At 39.1% G+C, this 19,250-nt stretch overlaps 1 protein-coding gene and 1 pseudogene across 6 annotated transcripts in view; both read left to right on the top strand.

The window, feature by feature from the left end:
- Positions 1–19,250, top strand: part of DTD1 (D-aminoacyl-tRNA deacylase 1) — a 205,911-nt gene that overhangs the window by 57,853 nt on the left and 128,808 nt on the right. The gene's annotated exons all lie outside the window — the stretch shown is intronic.
- LOC125109165 (60S ribosomal protein L12-like) lies at positions 11,987–12,904 on the top strand (annotated as a pseudogene).

Here is a 19,250-nt window from a genome sequence, read left to right as displayed (position 1 = left end):
CTGTAGAAATCTGATTTAAAAAAAAAAGTTTTATTTAGGTATTCTCTACATCCAACTTGGGACTTGAACTCATGACTGTGAGATCGAGAGTCCTATGCTCTTCTGACTGAGCCAGTCAGGTGCCCCAGAAATCAAATTTTTGCCAGGGTGGCTGAAACTTCCTGGGGCAAAAAGGGCTCATTCAGCTGTGGATGTGAAGAGTATGTTGTGGCTCAATACTGTGTTACCGGATATTAAGAACAATGGCCAGGTTCCATAAGTTATCTTTGTTTGAATTTCATTATTGATCTGAAGTGTACAAATAAATGAAGTAGTAGCTCAGTTTCACTTTTGAGTATGAAATAAAAATACTCTAAAAATTAAGGAAGCTTATAAAACTGATTAATGTTACTTCTCAGTGGCTTATAATTAATGTGAGAGGCAAATCAGACAGAAAGCCTGCTTGTTTGAAAGTTCATGCTAGTTCATAAACTTCTGATCTGCCGTCTAACTTTGGGTAGTAGCTCTGGTATTCTGTCTTTATTTTATTTTATTTCATATTTTAAAAAGATTTATTTATTTTAGAGAGAGAGAGCAAGAGCAAGGGAGAGAACATGGGGTGAGGGGCAGAGGGAGAGGAAGAGAAAATCTTAAACAGACTCTACACTGAGCATGGAGCCTGATGTGTGTCCACGTCCTCCATCTCATGACTCTGTGATCATAACCAGAGCCAAAACCAGGAGTTGGGCGCTTAACCAACTTACCACCCAAACACTACTATTTTATTTTATTTAAAAAAATTTTAAGTAATCTCTACAACAAACGTAGGGCTTGAACTTGAAACCCTGAGATCAAGAGTCACTCACATCCTCTATCGACTGAGTCAGCCAGGCACCTCCCTAATAGCTCTGTTGTTCTTTCCAAAAGTTTCTTTTCTTTTTTAAATGAATATTGTGAAACGGTTTCTTTTTTGAAGTCTATAACTCTAAAAGTAAATCTTGCTTTTCAGAAATGAAATTGTTATACACGAAGGAGGATTGTAATAAATAGCAGACTATCATTATTAATAAAAATGGATTTGAGAACTGACAGTTTTTAAGTTCCACATCTACACATGTGACCCTCACAAGGACTGAGGGAGGGGAGCAGCTCAGTCCTCACCTTAAATGACTGGCTCAAGGTCATGAGACATGGCCATTAGGTGGGAGAGCTGCATTCCAACTGAAGAGCGTTTTTCAGACTGCACTGCCTCTGATTTCTGACTGAATTTCCTTAACTACCGTCTTTCTGATTTATTATGTGGTCTGTTTAAACAAACAAAGCCTCAGGATTTCTCAGACTAGTAGGTGACTCTGCGAGTTAGCTCTTCTAGAAAGGTGTCCATGTCCTTGCTGTTTGACCTTGGAAGTGCACCTTTGGTTCACTCTATAGTTGCCCCGAGGTTTACAGGTCTGTGTGTTCCTTTTCTCCCCAAAGGTTGGATGGTATTGACCAGAGTCCCTCAGTACCTGCTTGCAAAGCTGTTCTTTGGAGCTTCCTCATTCTGTGGTATTTCTCCAGGCCAAAGCTCTGGGAATCCCTGGCTTGTCTCCTGAACCTGTGTATCTCAGAGTCTGAGGCATTGTCTGAGTTTGACAGGCTGGAAAAAAAATTTGTTGAGTAAAAGGTTAGCTTAAGAAGGGAATCTTCAGTTTTATACATATGGAAATCAAAGTATCTTACAGTGTTAAAAGAACCTCCTTTCTTGAACATTACTCAGTATTAACAGTGTTTTTTGGTTAAGATTGTATTATTATTATCATTTTTATTTTAAAAAATAGTCACAGCTGGGAAAATGAATACATGTGTATGGATCATGCATCTATTTATTTTAATTAATTTTTCTTTTTTTAAACATTTTTTATTTTTTATTAACATATAATGTATTATTAGCCCCAGGAGTACAGGTCTGTGAATCGTTTACACATTTCACAGCACTCACCGTAGCACATACCCTCCCCAATGTCCATAACCCAACGACCCTCTCCCTAGCCCCCTCGCCCAGCAACCTTCAGTTTGTTTTGTGAGATTAAGAGTCTCTTATGGTTTGTCTCCCTCCCGGTCCCATCTCATTTCATTTTTTCCTTCCCTGTCCCCTAAGCCCCCACATTGCCTCTCAAATTCTTCATATCAGGGAGATCATATGATAGTTGTCTTTCTGATTGATTTATTTCACTCAGCATAATACCCTGTAGTTCCATCCATGTCGTTGCAAATGGCAAGATTTAATTTCTTTTGATGGCTGCATAGTATTCCATTGTATATATATACCACATCTTCTTTATCCATTCATCTGTTGATGGACATCTAGATTCTTTCCATAGTTTGGCTATTGTGGACATTGCTGGTATAAACATTTGGGTGTATGTGCCCCTTTGGATCACTACATTTGTGTCTTTAGGGCAAATACCCAGTAGTGTGAATGCTGGGTTGTAGGGTAGCTCTATTTTCAACATTTTGAGGAACCTCCATGCTGTTTTCCAGAGTGGTTGCACCAGCTTTCATTCCCACCAACAGTGTAGGAGGGTTCCCCTTTCTCCACATCCTCTCCAGCATCTGTCCTTTCCTGACTTGTTAATTTTAGCCATTCTGACTGGTGTGGGGTGGTATCTCATTATGGTTTTGGTTTGTATTTCCCTGATGCCAAGTGATGTGGAACACTTTTTCATGTGTCTGTTGTCTTCTTTGCAGAAATCTGGATGTCTTCTTTGCAGAAATGTCTGTTCATGTCCTCTGCTCATTTCTTGATTGGATTATTTGTTCTTTGGGTGTTGAGTTTGCTAAGTTCTTTATAGATTTTGGATACTAGCCCTTTATCTGATATGTTGTTTGCAAATATCTTCTCCCATTCTGTCAGTTGTCTTTTGGTTTTGTTGGCTGTTTCCTTTGCTGTGCAAAAGCTTTTGATCTTGATGAAGTCCCAATAGTTCATTTTTGCCCTTGCTTCCCTTGCCTTTGGCGATGTTTCTAGGAAGAAGTTGCTGTGGCTGAGGTTGGAGAGGTTGCTGCCTGTGTTCTCAAGGATTTTGGTAGATTCCTTTTTCACATTGAGGTCTTTCATCCATTTTGAGTCTATTTTCATGTGTGGTGTAAGGAAATGGTCCAGTTTCATTTTTCTGCATGTGGCTGTCCAATTTTCCCAACACCGTTTATTGAAGAGACTGTCTTTTTTCCATTGGACATTCTTTCCTGCTTTGTCAAAGATTAGTTGACCGTAGAGTTGAGGGTCTATTTCTGGGCTCTTTATTCTGTTCCATTGATCTATGTTATTTATTTATTTTTAATTTAAGATTTTATTTATTTATTTGACAGAGAGAGACATAGCAAGAGAGGGAACACAGGCAGGGGGAATGGGAGAGGGAGAGACAGGCTTTCCACTGAGCAGGGAGCCTGATTCGGGGCTCCATCCCAGGACCCTGGGATCATGACCTGAGCCGAAGGCAGACACTTAATGACTGAGCCACCCAGGTGCCCCTGTCTATTTTATTTTAATCTGTAATTTAAATTATAAAGTTATTTCAGAGAGGGTTTTTGGATTTTAGGATATTTAGCTATGTTATGATAATCACATTTAAATTTAATTTCAGTTATACCAAGACAAGAACCCTGAATTTTAGGGTTTATAAGGCAGTGTAGGAAATGAGGGAATATTTCCTATTCAGTATCTTTGTTTTCCATACAAGCTCAGGAACTCTCTTAAGTTAATCTAGATACAAATAGCTTCGATTACCACTGAGTTTATGTGAGTGATTATAGTAGACTAATGAGTTAATCAGCTAACAACCCATTCTAAACACTGATGTACTAGATTAATTGCTTTATGTGCCTGGGTTAGTTTTTTCTGCCCTTTTTAGTGAGCATGATAATTTCTGTTTATTACAAGGGTTAGTCAGTTTTAATTATGGCAATTTTTCTGAAATACTCATTTTTACAACTTTGTATTATAGCGAACTTCAAACTCACAGAGGATAGTATAACAAATCGCCATATCTGCATTATCCTGTATCAGGACGGACTGTCATCCATCACAGAAAGTTCTCATTGATTGCGTCTTCCTGTGTGTACGGCATGGCTGTGGGCCCTGCGGGTTGAGTCCAGTTGGAGGGAAGTATGGGCAGAGCACATCACACATCAGGGGGATTGTTGTGGGGACCATAGAGAATTTTTCACTGAATGTCTTCTTTCCCTATTTGCTGTATTCTTCCCTATTTGATTTAGTTTGTTTTCATTTTTTTTCTAACACAGGCAGTGTGGCAGAAATAAGCTTGTGAACACATCTTTACCTGCTGGTGTATTTCTATTGGATAATGGAAGGAACATCTAGATATGGAGGAGGTTTAGATATTTTCATTTTTCCTTCTGATGATATTGTGACCTGATCAGTTTTAACAATTTTGCTTTTTTTCTTAGAAGTCCTGGGTTATTTTCTGAATGGAAATCTTTATTGGGATTATCTTAAATACTAGTGCTGCAGTACACAAATCAGAACCTTTGTGGCGTACCACAAAGTTAATCTTACCAAAGTATGATATGGGTTGGAGGGGATCTACTCCGTTTGCTGACTTGGGGGTCCAGACTCCCTTGAGCTTATAACACTGGCCTCCCAGGCAGGGGAAGAGAGGGATAGTGTCACCTCATCAACTCTTATGCATCACCTTTGCTCATATTCTCATCTAAATCACTCACTTCATGAGGGGCTGAGAACATGAGGTATAGTATAGTGTATTCCCAAACACTTGATGTCTGCCTACCAGGTAATAGGAGGTTTGAAATCAAGCTAGACTCCTCTCATGACCATGTTGGAACAGCCTTTCCAAGTACATTCTGGAAAACTACACCTTTCAAGGAGCCCTTCAAGGAATGGATTTAGGGTCATTTGTATTTTAGTGGCAATATTCTTTTTTTGTTGTTGCTTTAAATGTATTTTATTTTTTACACTTTTTTATTTTGAAATAGTTTGTGACATCCATGGGTGATGCATTCCAAAAACCCCATATATACTCTGAAACCTATATATACTGTGTTTTATAGTATTGAACCCTATATATACTATGTTTTGTCCTATACCTATATATCTGTGAAAGTTTAATTTATAAGCTAGGCACAATCAGAGATTAACAGCCATAACTAGTGATAGAATAGAACAATTATACAAGTTATGTGAATGTCTTCTCTCTCAAAATACCTTATTGTACTATACTCACCCAACTTGTGATGATGTGAGATGATAAAATGCTTGTGTGAATAGATGAAGCAAGGTGAATGACATAGGCACTGTGACGAAGCATTAGGCTACTGTTGACCTTCTGATGATAGGTCAGAAGGAGGATCATCTGCTTCCTGACCACATTTGACCATGGGTAACTGAAACCATGGAAAACAAAACCTCAGATGAGAGGGGACTACTGTCTAAAAAGTTGTGAAAATAGTGCACAGGGTACTGTGTGCCTTTACCCAGCTTCCCCTGATATTAACATCTTTCATAACCATAGTGTAATGGTTGAGACCAGAAAATTAGCATGGATATGTTATTAATTTACAGATGTTACTTGAATTTTTTCAAAGGGAGTGGTGTTATAACTAAAGCCAGAGTTGTTCTCACGTTCCTGTTTGCATATCCCTATTGCCCATAGGTGGGCTGTCCTGGCTCACAGGTTTCTCGTACTTTACAAATTAGCCCGATGAACTGAGAATCCCCCACGAACCCAAGGCTAGGCCCCATACTGCTGAATGTAACCTTGCACTAGGCATTTTGTAGTTCATGTATTACTACTCTGTTGACAGTATGCCAGAACAAACCAGGGGAAAGAAAGTCTTTCTTATTTATTAGACAGTAGACAAAGAACCTCCGGTAGTCTTGGGGACTTTTTAGATAAATAAGACCTAAAACTGCTTTAATTCTCACTTTTCCATAACCTCCTGTGGCCACATGATAGGATTATCCTAATATGGGCTTAGATACAGAAGGGTCAGACTGAGGGGGTCTGGATCAATCAGCAGAAAATTATTCTCATTGCTACCTTAATTCAAGTCTACCGAGTGCCTGGAATCTTGTAAAGAGATATGGGTATATTAGTCCTCTATTCTTGTGAAACAAATTAACCAAAATGTAGTGGCTTAAAATATCAATACGTATATATTATCTCATATACTTTCTGTGAGTCAGGAATTCAGGAATAGTTTAGCTGGGTGGTTCTAGCTCAGGGTCTCTTGTGGGGTTGTAGTTATCAGCTGGCCTTGCAGTCGTTTGAAGGATTGGCTAGGGCTGGAGGATGGTCTGGCGCTTTCAGGATGGTCCGTAGGATTGGCAGTTTGGGCTTGGCTACTGGCAGGAGGCCTGGGTTCCTGTCCACATGGACCTCCTTCTAGGCCTGTGGGATATGTCTTATAACATGGCAGCTGGCTTACTCTAGGGTGAGCAGTTCAAGAGGGAACAAGGAGGGTCATCAGTCACATACCATCATTTCCACAGTATCCTGTTGGTTACATAGGTCAGCCCTATTCACTGTGGGAAGGGAGTACATAAAGCCTGAAACCAGGAAGTGAGGATCCTTGGGGGCCATCTTGGAGACTGGCTACCACAGTGGGAGACAGAGAAGCGACAAGGCTCAGTGACACTGAATTTTTCATTTATTAAAAAATAGTATTAATTACAATTACATAATACTGGAGATTTGGGTCTCATGGCCACTGTGTTATTTTGGATTTTAATGAAAAACAAATCAAAATCAAGAACCATCAAAAGAAAGTGGCCCTCACCAACATCAAAGTTTGGTGGGCAGAAGTAGAGATTTTGAATCGGAAGGTTTGAATTCCAGTACTGATCTCTGCTGTCTACAAGGTTGTCATGGGGAACAAAGAGGATGATGATCCCTTCCCTGTGGACTTCATGGGCTATTTTGAAGAATGAACTGGAGTGTGAGGGGACATGAATTATGCAGTGTGTTATAGGAATATTAATTATGATAATGAGGGAGATTTTAAAAAATCCTGTGAGATTTGTTTAGTACTTAAACCTGGAAGCAACTGAGTATATTTTTCAGACCAAATGTTTTAGGATTGAGCTTATTTTATTTATTTATTTATTTATTTATTTATTGTGCTGGATAAAAATTCCAGTGACTATGAGTACCTTTATTACGAGGAGCTGTAGGATCAAAGACATGAGGTTGCTGGTGGGGGAACCTTCATAGTTCTGTAAGGAAGTTTAAATCCAGGAGCCAGATCCATTTGGAGTATTCTTCAGAGCCTTTCCATCTAGGATTGGGCATTTTCCCTGTTTGCCATTGCCATTTGGCCTGTTCCGAATGTTTGCCTCTGACTTCTTTTCATAGATCAGTGTTTCAAATCCAAGGATTTTCTCCTGGCTCTTTCATCATGGGGAGGCAAGAATTCACAGGATCATCAGCCTACTTGTGGTTTATGAGGTCTGTGGCTGAATGTGTGGGCTGTAATCCCTGAGATTTGAGGGACAGATCTCGGAGAAATGGCTAGAAAGTGAACTTAACGCCAGGCAAAGGCTTCTGAAAAATCCATGTTACAGGTAGGAAAAGCTTGAATTATCATAAATATTTGGTGCCCAGTGTTTACTATAAGCTTTGCCTCATTAGTGTTAGCCTATCCACGCAAAGTTATTTATTCAGCCTCTTTCCATGGATATCTGGGGGAAGAGCATTTCAGGGTGAGAGCTTAAAGGCCTGGGATGTGTGTGTATTAAAGATTTAATGGTAGGTCTAAATATCAAACTGTCACCAGTCTCTCTTCTATTTTTACTTAATTTCTAATAATTAAATGCTTGTAATGCTTTATGTCTTTGCAGTAGATATTAATACATGCAGATGTTGATGAAATTTAACTTTCTTTCTGAAATGAGGGAATCGTGCCATCTAGTTTCATTTCTCAATGGCCACTAATGATTTGTAGTTTGGGCTGAACCCCAGATAAACACGCAGATAATTTGGTTAGTAGTAGTGTTAGAAGAGGAGGATCATGACTTTTTCTTTTTTTCTTCCAGCTTTATTGAGATGTTATTGACATATAACATTGTATAACTTTGTATAACTTTAAGGTACACAATGAGATGATTATATATATAGTGAAATGATTACCACATTGGAGTTAACACCTCTGTCACCTCAGAGAATTACAAGTTTCTTTTTCTGGCAAGAACATTTAACATTATTCTCTTAGCAGTTTTCAAGTGTATAAAACAGTATTGTTAATGTAGGCACCGTGCTGGATGTCACATCCTCAGAACTTACTTACCTTATAATGGAAATTTTATACTCTTTGACCAACACTTCCCCATTTCTCCCACTCCCCAGCTCCTGGCAACCACCACTCTACCTTCTTTATAGGAGTTGGATTTATTTTGGATTCCACATATAAGTAAGATCATATAGTATTTATCATTCTCTAACTTCTTTCTCTTAGCATAATGTCCTCAGGGTCCATCCATGTTGTTGCAAAATGGCAGGATGTCTTATGACTGAATAATATTCCATTATATAGGTAGGTAGGTAGACAGAGATAGATATATCAGACTTTCTTTATTCATATATCTGCCAGTGGACACTTAGGTTATTTCTGTGTTTTGGTTACTGTAAATATGCTGTAATGAACATAGAGGTGCAGATATTTCTTCAAGATAGTGATTTCATTTCTTTTGGATATATAACCAGGAGTAGAATTATGGGATCATGTGGTAGTTCTATTTTTAACTTTTTGAAAAACCTCCATACTGTTTTCTGTCATGACTGCACCAATTTCCATTGCCACCACCAAGGGTTCCCTTTTCTCCACACCCTCACCAGCATTTGTTATCTCTTATCTTTTTGATAATAGCCATTCTAGCAGGTGTGAGGTGTTATCTTTTTTTTTTTTAATTTTTTATTTTTTCAGCGTAACAGTATTCATTATTTTTGTACCACACCCAGTGCTCCATGCAATCCGTGCCCTCTACAATACCCACCACCTGGATCCCCCAACCTCTTACCCCCCGCCCCTTCAAAACCCTCAGATTGTTTTTCAGAGTCCATAGTCTCTCATGGTTCACCTCCCATAGCATGTGAGGTGATATCTTATTGCAGTTTTCATTTGCATTTCCCTGATGATTAGTCATGTTGAACATATTTTCATATACCTTTTGGCCATTTGTAGATCTTCTTTGGAAAAAACGTCTGTTCAAGGTCTTCTGCCCAATTCAAAAATGGGATTATTGGAGTTCTTTTTGCTGCTGATTTGTATGAATTTCTTAGGTATTTGGATATTAACCCCTTATCTTTTTTTTTTTTTTTTTGCAGCTGTTTTCCTCAGACAAGGTAGCAGGCGGCATTTTATTTTATTTTATTTTATTTTTTTTTAAGATTTATTTATTTGACAGACAAGGATCACAAGTAGGCAGTGAGGCAGGCAGAGAGAGAGGAGGAAGCAGGCTCCCTGCTGAGCAGAGAGCCTGATGCGGGGCTTGATCCCAGGACCCTGAGACCATGACCTGAGCCAAAGGCAGAGGCTTCAACCCACTGAGCCACCCAGGCGCCCCTAACCCCTTATCTTATATATGATTTGCAAATATTTTTTCCCATTCCTTTGGTTGTCTTTTCATTTTGTTGATACTGTTTGTTTTTCTTATCCCACTGGTTAAACATGATGGAGTTAAGATACTTATGCTTCTGTTTCTCTGAGGTATTTATTATGAACACAGCCTATGTTAGCAACAAAGAAGAATTTTTGGTAGAACCAGCTGACCCACTTATTCAAGGCTGGGACACTGGTTAGCAGTTGAAGATGTGTACAACATGAGCCTGCGCTTTGAGAAGTAGCACTCTGAGGCATGGGATCTGGTTCAACACTGGCTTGCTGTGTTACTCACCTTTCTGTATAGAAAGTAGGTAAAGTGCCTGGACTGGTATCTCTGGCACATTTTAGGCGCCAAACACAGAACTTTATAACTCTGTTTACAATGTCTGGGATGTCTGGATGGATACTTTCTTTAAAAAAAGAAAATCGGTGGGTTGCCTGGGTGGGTTAGTAGGTTAGAGTCCCTTTGGCTCAGGTCATGATCTTAGGGTCCTGGGATCGAGTCCCACATTGGGCTCCTTGCTAAGTGAGGAGCCTGCTTCTCCCTCTGCCTGCACTCCCCCTGCTCATGCACTCATGCTCTCTCTCTGATAAATAAATAAATAAAATCTTAAAAAAAATTGATGGGGTGCCTGGGTTGCTCAGTTGGTTAAGTGTCTGCCTTGACACTTAATCATGACTGGCTCAAGTCATGATCTTAGGGTCCTGGGATGGAGCCCTGCATCAGGCTTCCTGCTTAGTGGGGAGTCAGCTTTTTCCTCTCCCTCTTTGGCACCCACCCTGCCTCGCTTTTGCATGCACATGCTCTATCTCTCTCAAGTAAATAAATAAAATCTTAAAAAAAAAAAGAAAATTGGGGTACCTGGATGGCTCATTTGGTTAAGCCTCTGACTCTTGATTTCAGCTCAGGTCATGATCTCTGTGTCATGAGATCGAGCCCCACATTGGGCTCCACAGTGGATGTGGAGTTGCTTAAGATTCTCTCCCCTTCTCTCTCTGTTCCTCCCCTTCCTGGCTCTCTCTCGCTTTCAAAAAAAAAAAAAAATCTGTACATACAGGTAACTCAAATGTGCATGGTTGCTTTCTTCAGAAGAATTTAAAATTTCAAAATAAGGTCTTTTTGTGTACCCACAAGAAAAGTGGAACAGACATCTTTCCGGGATATTGTCTGATGTGTCAGATCCTGAGTTAGGTGCTGAATAGCTTGACCAAAAGCAGCACCTGGTGTTGGCTTGTACTTTTGGCCCTGCTGTCATCACTGTGACTGCGTGGGCTGACATGGGCTGGGGGAAATGGTAGGGGGCACTTGAAGATTTACTTTATTTATCATAATATATATTACATTTATATATTATATAATATGTAATTAATTAACTGATTAGCTTTATGGAATCTTTCTTCCCCCCTTCAGGAGCAACTACATATCCATGTGATGGATATGTATCTATTTATGATGTTTCTATTTATGATGTTTAATTTCTCTGTTCTTGTCATATCAGCTAAGCCTGAAAATGAGATCATTTAGACATCATTCTTTTAAGTTCATGCCTAGGTTTCTTTAGTTTTTTTAAGTTTCATAGGGTTTCTTATGACTAATTAAAACAGTACTTTTAAAGACTTCTTTACTTAGCATAAAATACTTTTTCTTTATTTTTTTATTATTATTATTTTTTAATTTTTTTAAAAGATTTTATTTATTTATTTATTTGACAGAGAGAGAGAGAGAGAGAGAGAGCACAAGCAGGCAGAGAGGCAGGCAGAGGCAGAGAGAGAAGCAGGCTCCCCACTGAGCAGAGAGCCCGATGTGGGGCTCGATCCCAGGACCCTGAGATCATGACCTGAGCTGAAGGCAGCGGCTTAACCCACTGAGCCACCCAGGCGCCCCTATTTTTTTATTTTTAAGGATTATTTATTTGAAAGAGAAAGAGAGGATGAGTATATGTGAGTGTGTGGGGGTGCAGAGAAAGAGGGAGAGGGAGAATCTCAAGCAGACTTCCCACTGATCACAGAGCCCAGTTCGGGGCTCGATCTCATGACCTTGAGATCATGACCTGAGCTGAAACCAAGAGTTGGACGTTCAGCTGACTGAGCCACCCAGCTGGCCCTAGCATAAAAGACTTTTTAAAATCAATGCTCTTTTTTTTTTTTTTTAAAGATTTTATTTATTTATTTGACAGACAGAGATCACAAATAGGCAGAGGGGCAGGCAAAGAGAGAGGGGGAAGCAGGCTCCCTGCGGAGCAGAGAGCCCAGTGTGGGGCTCAATCCCAGGACTCTGGGATTGTGACCTGAGCTGAAGGCAGAGGCTTTAACCCACTGAGCCACCCAAGCTCCCCAAAATCAATGCTCTTTTAACAACTTCAAGAAAACTGCAAAGTGTTAAAAAATAGATACATTCAGGAGACATAAAGAGAGAGTGAATTTGATTAGATAAAAATTAACCCTTCTTATACCATAAGGAAATTTAGAAGATAAAAATTTGACAAGGAGAGTCTTTGGCTTTCAACTTGGAGGAAGCCAAGGTGCACCTTTCTTTTGTTGTCCCAAATCTTGGTTCATCCGACACCAGCTGCCCAAGTTCAGCCCCAGTGAGATCAAAGTCATGTACCTGAGGTGCACTGGTTGGGGAGTTGATGCCACATCTGCCCTGGCCCCCAAGATCTGTCCCCTGGATCTGTCTCCAAAAATGGCTGGTGATGACATCACGAAGGTAGTCAGTGATTGGAAGGGTCTGAGGATTATAGTGAGACGGACCATTCAGAACAGGCAGGCCCAAGTTGAAGTGGTACCTTCTGCCTCTGCCCTGATTATCAAAGCCCTCAAGAAACTGCCAGGAGGGTGCCTGGGTGGCTCAGTCTTTAAGTGTCTGCCTTTGGCTCTGGTCACAATCTCAGGGTCATGGGACTGAGCTCTGCATTGGGCTTCCTGTTCGGTGGAGGGCCTGCTTCTCCCTCTCCCACTCTGCCTGCTGGTGTTCCCTCTCTTTTTGTCTCTATCAAATAAATTAAAAAAAAAAAAAAAAAAAAAAAAAAGACCCTGCCAAGAGACTGAAAGTAGCAGAAAAACATGAAACACAGTGGAAATATCACCTTTGAAGGATTGTCAACATTGCCGGACAGATGTGGCACTAATCAGTAGCTAGAGAGTTCTCTGGAACATGAAAGAGATCTTGGAGACTGTCCAATCTGTGGGCTGCAATGTTGATGGCCGCCACCCTCATGACATCGTAGGTGACATCAGCAGTGGTACAGTGGAGAGTCTGGCTAGTTAAGAAATACAAAGGAAAATATTTCAATTAAAGATCATTGACAACCAAAAAAAAAAAGTTAGACTAGGAGAATATATTTTCAACTTTTTTTGGGTCTCACAACATCAACTTTATTTGTATAAACAAAGATATTATGGGAGTAATTTCCAAAGTGGTGTCTCCCGTTTTCAACATTTAAAAAAAAGATTTTATTTATTTCTTTGACAGAGAGAGAGGGAGTGCACAAGTAGGGGGAGCAGCAGGCAGAGGGATAGGGAGAAGCAGTCTCCCCACTGAGCAGCGAGCCTGATGCGGAGCTCAATCCCAGGACTCTGGGATCCTGATTTGAGCTGAAGGCAGCCGCTTAACTGACTGAGCCAACCAGGCGCCCCTCAACATTTTTAAAAAAAGATTTATTTATCGTAGAGAGTGAGAGCATGCATGAGCAGGGGGGTCAGAAGGAGAGGGAGAGAAGCACACTCCCTGCTGAGCGTAGAGCCTAATGCGGCTTTTGATCCCACAACCCCAAGATTATGACCTGAGTTGAAATCAAGAATCAGGCGCCCCTATTTCCAACATTTTTTAAAAGAATTTTTAATTGAGGTAATTACAGATTTGCATGCAATTGGAAGAAATAATACAGCAAGATATCGTGTACCCTCCACCTAGTTTCCTTTATGGCAGTATCTTGTAAAAGTATGGTATAATATCACAACCAGTACATTGATTCAGTCTACACCCATCTTTAGGGTGAATGCTTTTTTTTTTTTTTTTTTTTTTTTGCCTATGGATGTCCAATTGATCCAGCACCATTTGTTGAAAAGGCTGTCTTTTTCTCCATTTTTATGCTTTTTGTCAAAAACCATTGGACTTGCTTGTATAGATCCATTGTTGGGTTCTGTTATTTTGTACCACGGACCGATGTACCTGTCCCTCCACTACTAGCACACTGTCTTGACTACTATAGCTATATAGTAAGCTTTAGTATTGGGCATAGTGATTCCTTCCATTTTATTCTCCTTTCCAGCCTTGTTTTAGTTATTCTGTGGCCTGTGCTTTCTCAAATAAATTTTAGAATAAGCTTGTCTATAAAAAACTAAGCTGGGATCTTGACAGGAATTGCATTAAACATGTACATCAATTTGCAGTGAATTAACTTTTTTACTGTGTTGAGTCTTCTGATGCAGAAACATGGTTTCTCTCTCCATTTATGAAATATTTTCTTTTTTACGAACAAATATCTAGTACTTGGAATCCATAGTGCACTTCTACAAATCAATAATAAAAAATAAAAGCCAAAATTCTGTAGGAAACTAGGAGAAGGCTATTTTCAGGCAATTCTCACATGAGATACAAATAGCTTCTAAGATTTGAAAAGATGCTCAATCTTACTGGTGTTCCAGGAAATGCAAATTACAAGATCCCATTGTTGTGTATGATTAGAAAGGTAAAAATAAAATGGGGTAATAGTATCAATTGATAAGTATAAGAAAATGGGCATATTTTGATGTAGTCCCAATAGTTAATTTTTGCTTTTGTTTCCCTTGCCTTAGACATACCTAGAAAAATGCTGATTTTTCAATAAAAACAGCTGATATGAGAGAAATTACTGCCTGTGCTCTCTTCTAAGATTTTTATGGTTTCAGGTCTCACATTTAAGTCTGTAATCCATTTTGAGCTTGTTTTTGTGTACGATGTAAGAAAGTGGTCCAGTTTCATTCCTTTGCATATAATTGTGCAGTTTTCCCAACATTGTTTATTGAAGAGACTATCTCCTATTGCATATTATTGCCTCCTTTGTTGAAGATTAATTGACCATATAAATGTGGGTTTATTTCTGGACTTCTGTTCTATTGATCTGTGTGTCTGTTTCTGTGCCAGTACCATACTGTTTTTATTACTGCAGCTTTGTATTATATCTTGAAATCTGGAACGTGGTAATTCCAGTTTTGTTCTTCTTTTTCATGATTGCTTTGGCTATTTTGGGTCTTTTGTGGTTGCATACAAATTTTAGGATTATTTGTTCTTGTTCTGGGAAAAATGCTGTTGGTATTTTGATAGGGAGTGCATTAAATGTGTAAATTGCTTTGGATAGTATGGACATTTTAACAGTGTTTGTCCTTTCAGTCCATGAGCATGGAATGTTTTCTGTTACTTTTTGTCTTCAGTTTCTTTCATCAGTGTTTTATACTTTTCACAGTATAGGTCTTTCATCTTTTTGGTTAAGTTTATTCCTAGGTATGTTATTATTTTGGGTGAGATTTTTTTTAAAGATTTATTAATTTATTTTAGAGAAAGAGAACGTGTGTGCATGTGCACAGGTGGGAGGGGCAGAGGGAGAGGGAAAGTGTAAACTCTGTGCTGAGTGTGGAGCCTGATGCAGGACGCAGTCGCACAACCTTGAAACTGCAACCTGAACTGAAACCAAAAGTCAAATGCCCAACTGACTGTGCCACCTAGGCAGCCCTGTTTAGGGTGCAGTTGTAAATGGGATTTTTTCTTAATTTCTCTTTCTGTTGTTTCATTGTTAGTATATAGAAATGCAGCAGACTTCTGTACATTGATTTTGTGTCCTGTGACTTTAATGAATTCATTAATCATTTCTAGTAGTTTATTGATGGAGTCTTTAGGGTTTTCTCTATATGGTATCATGTCATCTGCAAATAATTGAAAGTTTTACTTTCCAGTTTGGATACCTTTTGTTTCTTTTTGCTGTCTGATTGCTGAGGCTAGAATTTCCAGTACTGTGTTGAATAGAAGTGGTGAGAATGGCTACTGTTGTCCTATTTCTGATCTTAGGGGAAAAGCTTTTAGTATTTTATCACTGAGTATGATGTTAGCTGTGGGTTTTTTGTTTTTTTTTTTTTTTTAAATATATGCCTTTTATTATGTTGAGGTATGTTCTCTCTAAAATTACTTTGTTGAAGGTTTTAATCATGAATAGATGTTGTATTTGTCGAGTGCTTTTTCTACATCTGTTGAAGTGATCATATGGTTTTTATCCTTTCTTTCATTTATGTGATGTGTCATGTTGATTGATTTGTGAATATTGAATCACCTTCATATCCCAGGAATAAATCCCACTTGGTCATTTTGAATGTTTTTATATATATATATATATATATATATATATATATGCGTTTTCTTTTAGTAAACTCTACCCCCATCATGGGACTTAAACTCAGGATCAAGAGTTGCATACTCTGTTGACTGTTAGCCAGGCACCCCTGACTTTTTAAAATATATTGTTGGATTTGGTTTGCTAGTATTTTGTTGAGGATTTTTGCATCTATGTTCATCACTGATGTTGGCCTGTGACTCTCTCTCTTTTTTTTTTTATGGTGTCTGTATCTGGTTCTGGTATCAGGGTAATGCTGGCTTCATAGAATGAATTTGGACGTTTTCCTTCCTTTTTAATTTTTTTTTTGAATAGTTTGAGAAGGATAGATATTAACTCTTCTTTAAATGTTCCTCGGATCAAGTCCCACATTAGGCTCCCTGCTCAGCAGGGAGTCTGCTTCTCCCTCTGACCCTCTTCCCTCTCATGCTTTCTCTTTCAAGTAAATAAATAAAATCTTAAAAAAAAAAATAAATGTTCAGTAGAGGGGCGCCTGGGTGGCTCAGTGGGTTAAAACCTCTGTCTTCGGCTAAGGTCATAATCCCAGGGTCTTGGGATTGAGCCCTGCATAGGTCTCTCTGCTCAGCAGGGAGCCTACTTCCCTTCCTATCTCTCTGCATGCCTCTCTGCCTACTTGTGATCTCTGTCTGTCAAATAAATAAATAAAATCTTAAAAAAAATGTTCAGTAGAATTCCCCTGTGATGCTGTCTGGTTTGTATTTTTTTTTATTTTTATTTTTTAAAAAACATTTATTTATTTGAGAGAGAGAGAGACAGTGAGAGAGAGCATGAGCGAGGAGAAGGTCAGAGGGAGAAGCAGACTCCCTGTGGAGCTGGGAGCCTGATGCAGGACTCGATCCCGGGACTCTAGGATCATGACCTGAGCTGAAGGCAGTCGCCCAACCAACTGAGCCACCCAGGCACCCGGTATTTTTTGATTACTGATTCAATTTCATTGCTGGTAATTGGTCTGTTCAAATTTTTAATTTCTTCTTGGTTCAGTTTTGGGATGTAATATGTTTCTAGGATTTTATCCATATCTTCTAGTTTGTCCAATTTGTTGGCATGTAATTTTTCACAATTTCAGTTATAGTTCAACATATTTCAATTGTTCTCATAATCCTTTGTATTTCTGTGGAATTGGTGGTTATTTCTCCTCTTTCATTTCTGATATTGTTTATTTGAGTTCTTTCTCTTTTTTTTTCTCTTTTTAATGAGTCTGGCTGAAGGTTTATCAATTTTGTTGATCTTTGCAAAGAAACAGCTCCTGATTTCATTGATCTGTTTTTTTTTTAATTTTCTATTTTATTTATTTCTGCTCTATTCTTTATTATTTCCTTCCTTCTAGTGGTTTTGTGTTTGTTCATGTTTTTCTAGCTCCTTTAGGTGTAAGGTTAGGTTGTTTGAGATTTGTCTTGCTTCTTGAAGTAGGCCTTTTTTTGCTATAAACTTTCCTCTTAGAACAGCTTTTGCTGCATCCCATGGATTTTGGAACATTGTGTTTCCATTTTCATTTGTCCCCATGAATTTTTTGATTTCCTCTTTGATTTATTGGTTGACCCATTCATTGTTTAGTAACATGTTATTTAACCACATGTTCATGGTCTTTCCAGATTTTTTTCTTGTGGTTGATTTCCATTTTTATAATGTTGTGGTCAGAAAAGATGCATGGTATGACTTCAGTCTTTTTTATTTTGTTGAGACTTGTTTTGTGGCTTAATGTGTGATCTCTTCTGGAGAATGTTTTATGTGCACTTGAAAAGAATGTGTATTCTCCTGTTTTAGGATGGAATGCTCTGAATATATCTGTTAGACCCACCTAGTCCAATGTGTCATTCAAAGCCATGTTTCCTTGTTGATGTTCTTTTTGGGTGATCTATCTACTGATGTAATGGGGTGTTAAAGCGCCCTATTATTGTTGCATTACTATTAATCAGTTCCTTTATGTTTATTATTAACTTTTATGTGTTTGGGTGTTCCCATGTTGGGTGCACAAATATTTACAACTGTTATATCTTCTTCTTGGATTGTTCCCTTTATGATTATGTAGTGACCTTCCTCATTTCTTACTGTAGTCTTTGTGTGTGTGTGTGTTTTAGTCTCTCTTTTTTTTTTAAAGATTTTATTTATTTATTTGGCAGACAGAGATTACAAGTAAGCAGAGAGGCAGGCAGAGAGAGAGAGAGAAGGAAGCAGGCTCCCCGCTGAGCAGAGAGCCCGATGCGGGGCTCGATCCCAGGACCCTGGGATCATGACCTGAGCCGAAGGCAGAGGCTTTAACCCACTGAGCCACCCAGGTGCCCCTGTTTTAGTCTCTTTTAAAGTCTGTTTTGTCTCAATAAGTATTGCTACCCCAGCTTTTTTTTTCACTTCCATTTGCATGATAAAATGCTTTTCTTTTCTTTTTTTTTTTAAAGATTTTATTTATTTATTTGTCAGAGAGAGAGAGATCACAAGTAGGCAGAGAGGCAGGCAGAGACAGAGGGAGAAGCAGGTTCCCTGCCGAGCAAGGAGCCCGATATGGGACTCGATCCCAGGACACTGGGATCATGACCTGAGCCGAAGGCAGCTGCTTAACCAACTGAGCCACCCAGGCGTCCCAAAAAATGCTTTTCTTTTCCTTCATTTTCGATCTACATATATCTTTAGCTCTGAAATGAGTCTCTTATAGGCAGCATGTAGATGGGTCTTGCTTTTTTATCCATCCTGTCACCTGGTGAAGACTTTTCAGAAGGCATTTAGCACTGTTGATCAAAATTGAAAGCAGACAGGGGCACCTGGGTAGCTCAACCGGTTAAGTGTCTGCCTTCAGCTCAGGTCATGATCTCAGAGTCCTGGGATCGGGACCTGGATCGGGCTCCTTGCTTAGTAGGGAGTGTGCTTCTCCCTCTGCGTGCTACTCCCCCAGCTTGTGCACTCATGCTCTCGCTCTCTCTCTCTCTGACTAATAAATAAATAAAATCTTAAAAGATAGAAAAACTAGAACCAGACATAAGTGGACTGAGCAATTTCTCTTCTTTGAGCCCCTTTTTCAGAAGTCTGTGCACATGTGCATGAAGGTATTTGTATGAGGGGGCTCAATATGGCGTTATGGAAACAACCAAAAAGCTCATCAGCAGAGGAAAGGTTAGAAAAATCATATCTCATTTGTAGTGTAGAATAATGTGCACCATTTAAAAAGAATGAGGCTGACCAGTTTGTACTGGCATTCAAGTTAGGTAAGAATAGGAAAGAAGTCAAATTATACCCTCCTTCCTTTTTTAGTACTACTTTGCTTTAAAACAGATA

The sequence above is a fragment of the Lutra lutra genome, chromosome 9 (assembly GCF_902655055.1).
Source record: "Lutra lutra chromosome 9, mLutLut1.2, whole genome shotgun sequence".
Lineage (NCBI taxonomy): Eukaryota > Metazoa > Chordata > Mammalia > Carnivora > Mustelidae > Lutra > Lutra lutra.
Note: the sequence above shows the minus strand (reverse complement) of the source record. Positions and strands in the feature narration are given on the sequence as shown.